The sequence below is a fragment of the Aotus nancymaae genome, unplaced genomic scaffold (genome assembly GCF_030222135.1).
Source record: "Aotus nancymaae isolate 86718 unplaced genomic scaffold, 86718_ANA_hifiasm-v0.15.2.pri h1tg000036l, whole genome shotgun sequence".
NCBI classification, from domain to species: Eukaryota; Metazoa; Chordata; class Mammalia; order Primates; family Aotidae; genus Aotus; species Aotus nancymaae.
The window spans coordinates 36293683-36309080 of record NW_026988450.1 but is presented as its reverse complement, the minus strand read 5'-3'; the positions used below and the strand labels follow the sequence as shown (position 1 = coordinate 36309080).

Genomic DNA, 15398 nt, shown 5'->3' with positions numbered 1-15398 from the left:
ATTTGTGGAAAGAAACCACAGTTTATCATTTCTTTGCAATTCCCAAAACGTACTCCTGATTACGGAGTAGATGCTATCTAAAAAAAGTGAACTCTTGTTGAATAAAATACAATGACTAATAATGATTTAGTGCTTATGTCTACTTTCAATTCCTGGTCTTTATTTCTCTATTTAAGGAATTAAGATGACTTGGTCACATTTTATGTAATTGATGGCACAGATGTACTGTTTCTGGAGGTTGACTATTACCAAAAGGGCAAGAAGCATTGTCTAGTCACAGTGTGACCGATGCTTGAGTCCTGTCAGAGCAAATTATTTCTATCACTTTCTTCTAAACAGGAGACTGTTGTCTCCCTGCTTATTTGAACATCCACTTGGTAATATTCTAATCTCTGTAGAGCTAGCATGCCTAAAAATAATCTCTTGATTCCAGTCACAAAATTACTCTACTTTCTATTTTTTAGATTCCAGTAAATGACATCCTCGTATTTATAATTCCTCTGTCCTAAGTCTTAGGAGTCATCACACAGCCCTAACATCAAAAGCCTCTAGATAAATCTTCAAAATGTTAAGTAAAATCACTTGAAATTGTCTTTTAATAAAAAATAGTTAAATGTTTTTAAAAATAAATATAACTATTTTAAAAATATTTAAAATAGCCATGTCAAGGTTTACCTTGATGTATCTAGAATCAGACTTCCCATCACCTTCAATATTCCCAAGCTAGTTCCAGGCATCATCATCTCTTAGAAAAAAATATTAACTGCTTTGTTGGGATATAATTTACATACCACACAGTTTACGCATTTGGAAATGCACAATTTATTGTTTTTTATGATATTCACAGTGGTGCAATCATCACCAGAATCTAATTTGGAATGCTTTTGTCACCCCCAAAAGAAGCATACACTTTAGAGGTCACTCTTCATTCCTCTCCACCCTCTTCCTCATGCCTAGCAACCACTAATCTACTTTCTGGTTCTATAAATTTGCCTATTCTCTGCATTTCATATAAATGAAATCATACAATATGTGATCTTTTGTTTCCAGCTTCTTTCACTTAGCATAAGGTTTTCAAGGTTCATCAGGTTATTTCACGTATCAGGACTTCATTCCTTTTTATTGCTGAATATTCTAGAGTATGCATATACCATTTTTATTTATCCTTTTATTTGTTACTGAACTTTTTAGTTGTTTCTGCCTTTTGGCTATTATGAACAGTGCTGTTATAAACTTTAATTTATGTATAAGATTTTGCATGGACATATGTTTTCAGTTCTCTTGGATAAACACCGAGGGGTAGAATTGCTTGGTAATATAGTAAATATATGTTGAACTTGCTGAGAAACTGCCAGGTTGTTTTCCAAAGTGGCTGTACCACTTCACATTTCCACAAACTATGTAGAAAAGCACCAATTTTTTCACATCTTTGATTACACTTGTTATTGTCTATATGTTATATTAGGTATGAAATGTTATCTCATTGCTGTTCTGATTTTCATCTTCCTAATAACCAGTGATAGTGAGTACCTTTTTCTGTGCTTATCGGCCATTCTTCTTTGAAAAAAGGTCTATTCCTGCCCTTCATTAATTTTAAATTACATTATTGTGGCTCTTTTTATATTCTGGGTACAAAGTCCTTGTCATAGAAATGATCTGCAATTTTCTCACATTCTGTGGATTCACGTCACTTTCTTGATAGTGTCATTTGCGGCACAAAAGTTTTTAATTTTTATGAAATCCAATTTATCTATTTTATTTTAATTTTTTTTTTTCATTTTTGGTTTGGCCTTTGTGTCTGAAAAGGGTTTGCTTCATCCATGGCCACAAAGATTTACTCCTAAATTTTCTTCTCAGAGTTGTACAGTTTTAGTTCTTATATTTAAGTCTATGATCTCTATGACCCATTTAGAGTTAATTTTTGTGCAAAGTGTGGATCCAACTTTAGTCTTCCATTATCCCGTTATCCCAGCATCATTTGTTGAAAAGATGATTCTTTCCCCCATTGAATTATCTCAGCAATCTGACAAAAAAAAATCAACTATCCATAAATGTAAGTTTTTGTTTTGGACATTCAATTATATTCCATTGTTACATATGTCTAACTTTTTGCCCATACCATACAGCTTTGTAGTATGTTTTGAAATCAGGAAGTGAAGGTCTGTCAACTTTGTTCTCTTTTGAGATTATTCTGTCAACTCTGAACCTCTTGTGTTTCCATATGAATTTTAGGATTAGCCTGTCGCTTTCTAAAAATAAACAAGCTGGGGTTTTGATAGGGACTTCACTGAATCTGTAGGTCAATTCGGGGAATATACCATCATTATCTTTTGCATGGACTTTTAAATGCCCTCCTAAATGATCTCACTTCAGTCCTTGTCCCCAAAATCTATTTTGCATCTAGAACCCAAGTGATTCTTTGAAAACTTAAGTCAGATCATCTCACTCCTCTGCTTACAAACCTCCAATGCCTTTCTATTTCACTCAGAATTAAATCTAAAGTCCTTACCAAGGTTCTATGGTCCCACATTTACTTCCCCTGCTATCACTCTGATTTCATATCTTACAATGTCCCCTCTCACTCACTCATTTCAACTAACTTATCATCAATCACCCCATGCATGATCCACCTCATATATGTTATACTCTTTCTGTTCACTTTACCTATATTATTCTATCTATAGACCTTTCACTTCCTTGAGGTCTTAGGTATAATGTCATTTTATTAGACCCCTGATCTTATACCTGGAGCCATGCCCATTTGATAGTTCTTAGTAAGAAGGAAAAAAACATACCTTTATCTAATACCTACCATGTGTCTGACACAATGTTAGGTGTGCTAAAAAAGTCTGTTAGTCTTTCACAGATAAAGAACTAAGGCCTTACACAGTTTAATTTTTCTATCATTCCTACATGGAGGAAATACAGAGTCAACATTCAAACTGAGATCTGCTTTGATCCCTTAATTTAAAATATCATCTCTCCATCAACTTTAATTTCTGATCTGCTTTGTTTTTCTTCAGAACACTTATCACTGTCTGACATATAATATCTATCATAAAATATATATATATTTTAAAGTATGATCTCTCAATATAATGTAAGTTTCATAAAAACAATAATTTGGTTATGTTCACTATTTTATTCTCAGTGCTTAGAGCAATGCCTGTCATATATGGAATATTCAATACATGTCTGGAAAGATGCAGCAGGTATTTTAAAAATATCTAATGACTACAGATAAAATAGCCAATTCTAGCAGGAGTCCATTAGATAATGGTGCATGCAAATAATGCATAGTTAAAACTTTTCTTGTCCTTTTATGTTCAATATTTTATATTATTCAATCAGTATGTCCACTATAAAGGACATGTAAAATGATTTTGAAGGCAGACTAACATAACTCATTTTTAATTGAATGAGCCTTTGTAAAATCTTATTTGCAACAAGTCAAAAATACTAATGTCTTATAATCATGACCAGTACTGTCAAGCAATAAAATTTAGATAGCCATTATCTAAAATCAGAGAATCACTGGTATCTTATAAATAGCATTCTAAACTAAAAAGCCAAAAAGAATTTAACTTGTTCACAATTGTATTTTTAACTCTACATGATGTGGAACGTGCTGCTGGACAAGTCATTTACCTTTTCTAACCTTAGGTTGCTTTTCCTTATAAGACAAAGCTAATACAACTTGTTTCCATGTAAAGTTTCTCGTGCATTTAGCAATGTTGAGTAATGTGACATAATTCTAAACACAGGTTAATTTTTTACTTGAGAATTGCTACTCCAATGAAAACAATTCCTGTAGTGCAAAGCTCTCAATTCTAGTAGAAAGAATCACATTAATAGTGGAAGAATGACAAGTAATAGAACCGTAAATGCATGGGCAGCAGTATGTTAAAGTGGGAAGGACTGGAAGGCAGACAGACCTCCATGTGGGGATGACAGAAAAATTAAACAACATAGAGCCTTACTTCTTTATCTCTAAAATAGTAACAAACACTTTTAGAGCACCTAACATTGTGTCAGACACATGGTTGGTATTGAATAAATGTATGGTTTTCCCCCTTACTAAGGACTATCAAATGGGCATGGCACCAGGTATAAGATTATGGGTCTAAAGAAAAGATACACTGGAACTCTATTACACTATGAAGCATGTGTAATAATTTCTGAAATTAGTAGTATTTCCATTTCATTTTTTAAATTAACTGATATTCTTTATAATATAATCACATCAAGGAAATGAAAACTTTAATACAAAATGGAATATTTTTAAAAGATGAAAAAAGCACAAGGTCTTTGAAAGGTCTCAAGTAAGTTTAGAACCAAGACAGGTATTCAATGTATTTTGCCTTTTAAATATTTTTTATAGATTATTTTTTTAATCCCAAAAGGCACATGTGGTCCTCAATCCAAACCCTGAAAAATCGAAAATGACAACCTGATGAGTATGTTTCCACCCTTTTGTGCATGGTCATATAAGCATTTACATATGACTTTTATTTTCTGTTTACATCTACTTTACATGTATACTGAAACACAAAAATACCTTTGTAATAACAGAGATAAATCTAACAATGATAACTACATTTTATTATCCAAACCAAGAAAGACTGCTATTAAAAGTTGTGTTTGGAAGGCAATTTTAAACTGGAACTTCCTTGGGGAAATAAGGATAAGTAGTCACAGTAGACCAAACTCATTGCTGGTAGTTTGATAGTATTCAAGAATGCAATTATTCCGTTACTTAGTCAATACTTTCTTAATTGATGTTCACTGAGGCTTTTTCTAGTTCTAGGGCAATTCAAAAAGCAAACAAACAAGAAGTTATGTAATAAATACTCATTTTTCAATTATTATTTTCCTGCAGAATAGAAACCTGAAATTACATTGCTGAGTTAAGGGGTTTACATTTTAAAAGAAAAAATAATATTGTCATAGCTTATTCTAGGAAGAATGTAACATTTTACACCCCTCTAATGATATTTGAGAGTGATCATTTGTCCACAAGGAAAATCCTGTAATTATATGGATTGATTTGATCCTCTCTTCTAGTCAAATTATGGTTTTTTATAGTAATATTATGTTTCTTGCTGATATTTTAAATTAATTATTTTTTTTCTAAAGTGTTGGTATTCATTGCTTCATATGAATGCAAATAAATCATCTTACCTGTTTTCTATCTAACCAGTTAGCTGTAAGTACATAGGAAATGCCGAAATGCTGAACAGAGCTGTATTAAATTCCATGCACATTTTAGAAAAAGTGACATTTTATCAAATGATAAATTATATTTCTATATTTATTTGTTTTATGTTCTTTAATACAACTTTTACAGTTTTTTTAAATATAGACTCTGACTCTCTGTGGTTGCCATTCTTCTATTTATTTTTTTAAATGTTATATTATAATCCCAGCACTTTGGGAGGCCGAAGCAGGTGGATCACGAGGTCAAGAGATCAAGACCATCCTGATCAACAAGGTGAAACCCCGTCTCTACTAAAAAATACAAAAATTAGCTGGGCATGGTGGCGCACGCCTGTAGTCCCAGCTACTCGGGAGGCTGAGGCAGGAGAATTGCTTGAACCCAGGAGGCGGAGGTTGCGGTGAGCCGAGATTGAGCCATTGCACTCCAGCCTGGGTAACAAGAGTGAAACTCCGTCTCAAAAAAAAAAAAAAAAGTTATATTATCATGGTAAGAACACTTAACATGAGATATACCCTCAACACAAATTTTTAAGTGTACAATACAAGATTGTTGACTATAGGTAGAATGTTGTACAGCAGATTCATAGAACTTATTCATCTTGTATAACTGAAACTTTATGCCCGTGGATTAGGAGGTTCTCATTTCCCATCCCTCAACCCTTCATAACCACCATTCTGCTTTTGAATTCTATAAATTTGACCATTTTAGATACTTTATATTAGTGGTCAGGTTTTGGCATTCTGTAACAGGCTTATTTCATGTAGCATAATGTCCTGAAGGCTCATCTATGCTATTATACATTGCAGAATTTCCTTTTCAAGGCTGAATAGCATTCCATTTTACTCACATATTTTTAATCCATTTATCTGTCAATAGATTTCCCACATATTGGCTATTATGCATAATGCTGCAATGAACATGGTACTGCTAGTATCTCTTTGAGATTCCAAATTAAATTCTTTCAGAAAATACCCAGAAATGGGCTTGCTAGATTATATGGTCTACTTTTAATTGTTTAAGAGACTTTCATATTGTTTTCCATAGTGGCTACACCATTTTGTGCTCCCATCAACTGGGTGCAAAGAATCCAATTTCTCCATATCCTTGTCAAAACTTCTCTTTTGTGTTTTTTAAATATTAGGAATGCTAATAGATATGAGGTAATATTTCCTTGTGGTTTGATTTGCATTTTCCTGATGATTAGTGGCATTGGACATTTCAAAAATACACATACTGGCCATTTGTATGTTTTTTTTTAAAATTATTTATTATACTTTAAGTGCTGGGGTACGTGTGCAGAATGTGCAGGTTTGTTTCATAGGTATACACGTGCCATGGTGGTTTGCTGCATCCATCATCCCGTCATCTACATCAAGTATTTCTCCTAATGCTATCCCTCCCCACTACCCTCACCCCCTGCTATCCCTTCCCTAGCCCCCCACTTCCCCTTTTAAGAGAAATTTATATTTGAGTTTTTATGCTATTTTTAAATTGGGTGATTATTTTTAGCTATTGAATTGTAAGAGTTTCTAATATATTTTGGAGGTTAATCCTTTATCAGATGAAAGGTTTGCAAATATTTTCTCCCATAGGTTGCCTTTGCAGTGGCAATTTGCTCCTTTGCTGTGCAAACATTGTTTAGTTTGATGTAGTCCTCACTGGTCTATTTTTGTTTATGTTGCTTGTGATGTTGGTGTCACATCCATGAAGTCATTGCCAAGATAAATGTGAAAATATTTTTCCCTATGTATTCTTCTAAGAGTTTTACAGTTACAATTCTTACATTTATGTCTTTAATCCATTTTTAGGTGACTGTTAAGTATGGTGCAAGATAAGGGTCCAATTTATTTCTAAATGTGGATATCCAATTTTCCCAAGGCTATTTTTGTAGAGATTAAATTAGTAAAGACATCCCATTTACAACAGCACTAAGAAACAATAAAATACTTAGAATAAAGTTAGCTAAGGAGGTAAAACACTTGTTTACTGAAAACCACAAAAAAAAAGATTAAAGAAATTAAAGAAGATACAAACAAATGAAAAGTCATCTCATGTTCACAGATTGGAAGACAATATTGTTAAAATGTCCCTATTACCCAATTAGATCTATAAATTTAATAAAACTTGTATTAAAATCCTGCTGGTATTTTTTTTTTCAGAAATAGACAAACAAAACTTACATTTGATATGGAACCATAAGGGATTACAAATAGCCAAATCAATCTGGAGAAAGAAGAATGAAGTTGGTGTCATTACAACACCTGCTTTCAAAATACCTTACAAAGCTTTGTAATCAAAGCTGTATGGTATTGCATAAAGACAATCATATACAGTAATAGAACACAATGTAAAAACAGAAATAAGTCCATGTATATATGATCAATTGATATTCAACAAGGGTGCCAAGAATACTCTTATTTTCAACTATTTATTATTTTTCCATTTCTAACTGTATACTATTTAGCTAGAGAAGCTATTAAATTTTGTATTTCTATCTTAACATTTGACATTTTACACTAAAGTATTAGCACAAATTATTAAATTATATTAATATTTTAGCTAGCAATTGTATAAATACTCTTGTTTGTGTATATAATTATAACAAGCACACACAGATATTTGGTTCCTTTTTCAATGTTTCTCCCTACTATTTTATACTGTTGTCTTGCATTATTTAAAACTTCCCAGGTGGTACCAGTGGATGATTTCAGACATTTCTGTCCTAATCTAGATGTTACCACTTAGTAGCTATTTCTAATTGGTTTCTGGTAAATCATTTGGTCACATGTAAGTATTTTTCATGTGTTTTCCTTTTACTCAGAATTTTTCTTAGGATTTGCTATTAAGTTTTAGATAATGTATTTCACCTGTGTTTCTATAACTCCAATTCAACTCCCTTATTTCATTTTTTAGAAAATTATTTCATTCTTCATACATAAAACAATCAGATTCACTCAATGTAACTTTACAAAGAATATAAATGTGCTTTTAAAAAAATTTTGCAGATATTCTGATGGTGAAATGTTTCCTTATTAATTTAATTTACAGTTTTATGATCAGTATATTATTTGCTAATGTTTTTCCTTTTGTTTTTTCATCAAAAATGAATGTAATTCTCTAGTCATCAAGATCTATTCATCATGGATATTTACACATAAATTAAACAAAAAATATCAAAACTTAGCATTGTATATGAGCCCGGATAGTTGGGTTCCAAGATGTGCTCTAATAGTGGTTAAACATTTGTCCTCAAGTAAATTATTTATTTTTTCTAAGGTTCTGATTTTTAATAGATAAAATAAGAAGTTTGAGTAAAAGCATGGGACTCGGACCAAATTGGGTCTGAATTCTGGCTCCAACACTTGCAAATTTCTATGTATTTGTGCAAGTTACTTATGCTTTATAAGCTTTTGTTGCCTTACCTATAAAATGGGTTTAATAAACTTAACAAAGATTTTCTTTAAGATTAAATGAAATAATGCAGAAAACACTTTAATATAGTAAATAATTGCTATCTTAGCTATTAAAATTATTAATGTGAAGATTTCTATGAAAGTAGCCAAATATACAATGACTATATATGTCAAATGTGTGCTAAGTATGTTAATACGTGGTTTCACATCTGTCAGAATATTTTTAGAAGATAATTATTTTTAAGCTTGTTTTTACTGTTAAAAATATTAGCATGTGTCATGGGCTAAATGTTTATGTCCCTCAAAAATTCATAGGTTGAAATCCTAACCTCTAATATGATGGTATTAGGAGGTTTCTTTTGGCAAGTAATTAGGTGCTGAGGGTGGATCCCTCACAAATTAGTAGTCTTGTAAGAGCTTGCTTTCTATTCTCAGCCACTTGAGAATACAAGGAGAAGACAGCTATGTTTGCAAACCAAGAATGTACCCTCACCAGACATCAGATCAGCCAGGGACTTGATCTTTCATTTCTTACCCTCCAAAACTATAAGACAATAAATGTTTCTTGTTTAAGCCACCCAGCCCATGGTAATGCATTAAAGCAGTGTGAACTAGGAACTCACCTATATTTTCCTTACAGTCACAATGTACAGTAAGTGATAGAGCATGCTGCTGAATCTTTGAACTAAAAAGTTCATCTCTGCTCTTATTTGATGCTATAATCCTTAATATCACATAATTTTTATATTTGTCAATCAACATAATTAAATATTAACCTATTAAATTTTTATGGCAGAAAGTACAATTCCTCCTGCAAGAGATCTATTTCTTTTTTATCAACATATTCTGAATGGATCCAAGGCCTGAAAAAAGATGCACATAGGATCTTGAATATATTTTCCAAAGCATTTTAGGAAAGTATTAGGGAAGGAATTCAGTGTTCCTTCAAACTCAAATTTAACTTCTCCTATAAGGTAACTATAAGTAATTTTGTGGAATTTCATTTGTGCAGATATTTTAAAAATAAGAGAAGAAAGTTTGTCTTACCGGATATAATGAATTTCATTCATTTCTTTAAAGATTTGGAATGGTTTCTATACCAATATTCCAATCTAATAACCTTGATTCAGTTCCTAGGCTTTTTTTTTTTTTTTTTTTTTTTTTTTTGAGACAGAGTTTCGCTCTTGTTACCCAGGCTGGAGTGCAATGGCACGATCTCGGCTCACCACAACCTCCGCCTCCTGGGTTCAGGCAATTCTCCTGCCTCAGCCTCCTGAGTAGCTGGGATTACAGGCACGCGCCACCATGCCCAGCTAATTTTTTTGTATTAGTAGAGACGGGGTTTCACCATGTTGACCAGGATGGTCTCGATCTCTTGACCTCGTGATCCACCCGCCTCGGCCTCCCAAAGTGCTGGGATTACAGGCTTGAGCCACCGCGCCTGGCTCCTAGGCTATCTTAAGAAAACAGAATCTGTGTGATACCCAAACTTACTATAAAAACTTACAAAGAATGCTATGCTTTTGGAAAAGATGGCCATTGTAAACTTTCTCAGTAAATTCACCGATAACTTTAGCTACAGATATTTCTAGGCCTTGTCCTATTAACTCTTGGTGGGCATTTATCTAATATGGTTTACGGAGGTTAATTTTAAGTATTGGTTTGTCTAACTTTTTGCTTTCTCTTCCAAATGTGCTGAATTCTACTTAACTCCTCTGTGTTAATCGACACCACATAGCTTACCCTATGACATTTGTTAAGTTCCTGGAAATCTGTAACTAAACTATCAGCTGTTTTTAAAAACAATGTTGTCAGGGGATTATAAAAGTGCATTAATTAAAAAACTAAGAGCTGAATTCATGTTTCTGCCGTCTCTTGTCTATATGTTCTTACAATAATACTATTCAAAAAACATATTTAAACTTAGATGCAATAGTGTATACTTTATGCATATATATTTTCATTTCTAAATGTACTGTGTAATTATTTTTCAATGGAAGATTTCTAACTGTTAAGGACAAAAGAATAATCACTAAAAGCATACTTATTTTATGTTCTAATTCAGAAATTATTACTTTTTTGAGAACTCCTCAGGAAACCTTGCATTTTTGCCAGTTGCATGACTCAGTGTAGCACTTGGTAGTTGCTATAACAAACTAAAATATTGGTTGCTTAATTCAACAAATGTTTGTCACTTACACAAAGTCCAACACAGATGTTTCTAGCTATGTTATTTTTCTGAGCAATTCCATCCAAGAAAAAAATCCCAAGGTCTAGGTTCTCACCATCATGTGATTCAGCTATTTTGAAGTACTTGACTTCCAGACAATAAGTGAAATCATGGAAAATCATATATTTCATGGCCAGGCAATAATAAGTTCCCTCTAATCTACTAAACAGAGCCAGTTATATGGCTCCAACCCTAACTGCAGGAGAGACTGGGAAATTTAACCTGCCTCTGTACTAACGAAGAGAAAAGTGGGGGCTGTTAAGTCTCTAACTAATTTCTTCCACATAAGGCATACAAGTCTAGAAGTCTTTTGAGTATGTAAAGATTGGCAATGAAAATGAAAATCCTCAGTAATATTTGTTATACTAAAGTTGTCCTTATTAAGATATTGGTTTAAGGAACTATATCTTAAATATCGTAAATTTTATCATTTGTGCATAACTCTGTATATTTTATCAAATTTCTTAGGAAACATTTTATTTTATTAAAGCCTTCCTAAAAATTTAGTGAAAATCAAAATTTAGCAATCTGCCAGGATTTGATATCAGAAATACCCAAGAAAAACACTATTGAACAGTAAAAGACAGATGAGGTGCACAGTAAATAGTCACTATGATGATTATATTTCAGTGGTTATGCTACATTATTGGAAGTAGCTGTCATTTACATGTTGATGGAGCAAACTACTGCCTACATTCTGATTTTATTTTTTATGAATTAATTTGTAAGGAATTTTTCAGGGGATTAGTTTTACCAAATAATATAAACAACCAAAAGAGAGAAATGTTTATACTATAAAAGCCTAGTTGGAATTATCAGTAGCTGTAACACTGAATTCATCAGATAGAAACTGTTGTAGTTTCTAACAGTTAAGCAAAGTTTTCCAATACATATATTAAAATTCATTAAGAAATACGATGTGATAACAAGTTTATAAAATGACATTTGTACAGGCAGAGACTTGGGTTCTATCAAAAAATACTGAAGTTTAAGGTTTACACAGAAACTTGGCCTGAAATTGTATATAAATTTATCCTAAAAATACAGGGTTTTGTTTTCATATAACATTTGGTTTTTTTGAACTTAATATCTGACTATTTATTATTTGCTAAACCAGTTAGGCTCTCCAGCATGAATTGGTAATTTCCTATAAGCCAACATTTATTATAATTTTCTTTCATCTACAGTCAATTAGAATTTTAGAGCATACGAAGTATTTTCTAAGTGAAGATATACAACCTATAACTTTACATACCTGTCATCTAAAGTCCTTGCTGAAAAAAAATTACATTTAAGGCATCATAATTACAAGCGTATAAAATCAAACCTGTGAATGTTAAGAATTACAACTGAACTAATCATTGGTAACAAAATGCTGCATGTTTAGGTAAATGAGAAATGTATCAAGGGCTCTCCTTGTGATAATGCCTTAAAAAAAAATTCTGCCTAGCATCACTCCAAATTATGCTACTTGAAGTCAAGATCAACAATACATTTCAGTATTACCTAACTGGTTGGTGGCCTCACCATTAAACTAATACCTCTATAATTCTGGGTCAGTAGAAGTAACACTGGTCATTAATCATCATTTTCAGAAAAGCCTACTCTTCAATAACATTTGCTATTTTTCTTGAGACAAAAATATGAGCCAATAATTAAACCCGCAACTTCCAATTTAAAAATACGTAAACTCTGCCTTTATTTATTACTGGAAGAATTCATCCATCCAAATACTTGATATAGTCATAATTTTTAAAAATTATAATCTAATTACTAAAATAAAAAATATGATATAAATATGTAATTAAAATTAGTTAACGTAACAAATCTAAGACAGGCAGAAAAAGGAAGAAAATAATCACATGAGTTTACCTAGGTAAAGGAAACTACCACAATTATATACAAAGTTGACATTGCTCTTCCTGGAAGCCCACAAAACGTGAAAATATCATGGCTTATACCATTTATAAAAAGGAAGCATAATTTACATACAGAAATAAATTTGTTCTATACATCTACTGAAAATTTGCCATATGTGAGGTGATTGAACGTAATTATTAAAAACTTTGTCACATAAAAGTTTGAGAATTTTAATAATCATTGATAGGTAAGAGTATTAGAAAAAAAAAAAGAATCCACTTATTTGTGGACAAATAAAGTATCAGGTAACAAAAAAACTATTACTATATTGACTTTCAATGTCATCAATGATTATAATGGCATAGATTGTTTTCTACCTATCATAATCTTTTAAGAACTTAGTCTTGGAGATCGTGTTTATGGTGACTCTAAAACAGAAAAATCAACCCAGAGTTTCTGAAGAAGTTTGGAAATCAGTGGATTGTGAACAAATATTATAAAGTATTTATTATTTATCTATTGAGGAACCAGAAATAATCATAGAAAACTAGCATTTGATGGGAAACATCAATGTATACATTTAAGAACCTCAGTGAAAACTACAAGTAGGATAAACTAAAAGATATCTGCAACAGGACACGTCATAAATTGTCAAAAATCAAAAATAAAATCTTGAAAGCAGCACTAGGATAGTAACAAATCATTCACAAATGATGTTCAGTGGTATTAACAGGAACTTTTCATTGGAAACCATAGAGGCCAGAAGGGGGAATAACATGTTCAAAGTGCTGACAGAAAGACTGTCAGCCAAGAATTCTAAATCTAACAAAACTGATCTTCAAACATAAAAGAGAAATTAAGATGTTTCCAGATAAAGACTGAGAGAACTTGTCACTTGCAGAGTTGATCTACAAGAAATAAGATCTTCAGACTGAAAAGGAAGGACAGTGTGTTAATTCAGTTCCACGTGAAAAATAAAGAGCATGAGCAGAGGTAATTATAGAAGTAAGTATAAAACACAGCATAAATATACATTGTTAACTCTTTTCAATCACAAAAAAAGAACATAGGTGACTCAAACAGAATGTGGGGAATGGTAGAATTGACCTAGGAAACCAAATCTTACACTTGAGTTCAGGATTTATTAACTATATCAATGTAATGAATCTTAGTCAAAGAAAAATACTGTTCCTTACTAAATACATGTGAACCTTGAAGGCCATTAATAAATATTATTTAGTCAAAATCTAGCCAAAATTTGTACAATTATGGTTAAAATATATGGAATAAAATAACTACATAAGGATAATGAATTTTAAAAGATGCTATTTAAGGGGATGTTGGATGATAAACAACAAAGGAGAAAAGCATGGAACGATTACTGCCAGGCTTCATGAAGAAAATTTTGAGATTACTACACTATGTATTGATGTCACCACTGATGGAAGATATGCTGAGGTAGGATTTACAACTGACTGAGAGTAAGATGCTGAATGCAGAGATCTCACTATAAATTCTATGTTTTTAGGTTTTGATGGCACTTTGACTACTTTAAAGGTTATGAAGATTTAAAAAATAAGAAATCTAGATTTATTGGAGATGCTAACAGAAAATACAAGAGGATTATCTTAGAAATTTAAGATACTTCATGTTTTATGGAAGAATTGTAGACAAACCTGGTGATCATGATACTGAGACTTTAGAAGCAATTGCAAAAAATGCAGAAGACTTGGCTGGAATATCAGGAGAGAGGATTTGGGTGGAACTGAAAAAATTCTTGTTGGTAACCATGTAAATCATTTGATTCACCTTATCTATGATCTTGATGTAACTCCTTATATAGGTTTACCTGCTAATGCACGTTTAGAAGAATTTGACAAAGTCAGTAAAAATGTTGAAGGTTTTTCACCAAAGCCAATGACACTTTTGGCCTCATAACTCAAAGTACAAGATGATGTCAAAAAATTAGATTTGAGGTTGAAGATTGCAAAAGAAGAGAAAAATCTTGGCTTATTTATAGTTAAAAAATAGGAAATACTTAATTAAAGCACCAGATAGTTCAGAACCATTGAAACCCTATCAAGACTTCATTATAGATTCTAGGGAACCTGATACAACTACTTGTGTATGTGAACTACTGACGTACCAAGGAGAGCACTGTGTGCTAATGGAAATACATCAGTGGTACATTCCTCCATTTCCTATAAGTGGCCATGTCATCAGAAAAGTGCACATTTCTTCAGGAAAAGAAATTGGGACTCTATTACAACGGTTGGGAGAACAGCAGGAAAAATGTGGTTACCAAAAGGAAAAGATGAATTTCTGAGTTACATAAAGAAGATCTAAAACTGAAGGCTAGTAAAAAGCAGAGTACTTTTGGTGAGACTAATTTTCTTCCCTGCCTCTTAATGAAGTTTTAGAAACTATACCAGAATAAAAGCCAGTTTAGAGGACCTCTTTAGAATAACAAGCATCTTATTTTGTGAATTATATTTCAAGAACTAAATTGAGATCCATCTTTCTTGATCTGATTTATATCACTGAGATGTACAGTTCTTTTGGAATAGTTTCAACTGAGAAAAGTATAGTTGGCTATTATCTTAACCTGTTCAGGCTTTTAAAAAAATTTTTGTTTTTGCATAAGCTGGTACTAAGATTCATCTTAAAAAGTGGTAAT

General features: G+C 32.1%; 1 protein-coding gene and 1 pseudogene across 2 annotated transcripts in view; one reads left to right on the top strand and one right to left on the bottom strand.

Moving 5' to 3' along the window:
• CNBD1 (cyclic nucleotide binding domain containing 1) overlaps positions 1 to 15398 on the bottom strand; it is a 610026-nt gene that overhangs the window by 143592 nt on the left and 451036 nt on the right. The gene's annotated exons all lie outside the window — the stretch shown is intronic.
• On the top strand, positions 14066 to 15067 carry LOC105725863 (CCA tRNA nucleotidyltransferase 1, mitochondrial-like; annotated as a pseudogene).